The following is a 307-nucleotide window of genomic DNA, read 5'->3' as shown; positions in this document are numbered from 1 at the left end:
GAAGAAACGGTGTGACAGTTGATACATCTTTCGAAACAAGATAGGCCAAGTGTATACACACAATACCTTCTAGCAGGAGGCTCACAGTTAGCGCTTGCACAGTCCACTTCTCCATCTAATTTCTGAGTCACAGATGACTTTCCAGCCAATCTATTTTACTATTTGCCAACAGAGAGCTAGATGTACTGATGTATCACACCATTTATATAAACAGGCAATTTCCACAGCAGGTATCCAAGCTGATTCAAATGTATCATTTTTCAAAAAGAGTTTTATATATATATATATATATATATATATATATATA

Source organism: Sceloporus undulatus, chromosome 5 (genome assembly GCF_019175285.1).
Source record: "Sceloporus undulatus isolate JIND9_A2432 ecotype Alabama chromosome 5, SceUnd_v1.1, whole genome shotgun sequence".
In the NCBI taxonomy this organism is placed as follows: Eukaryota; Metazoa; Chordata; class Lepidosauria; order Squamata; family Phrynosomatidae; genus Sceloporus; species Sceloporus undulatus.
The sequence above is the reverse complement of the archived record's forward strand: the minus strand, read 5'-3'. Positions refer to the sequence as shown.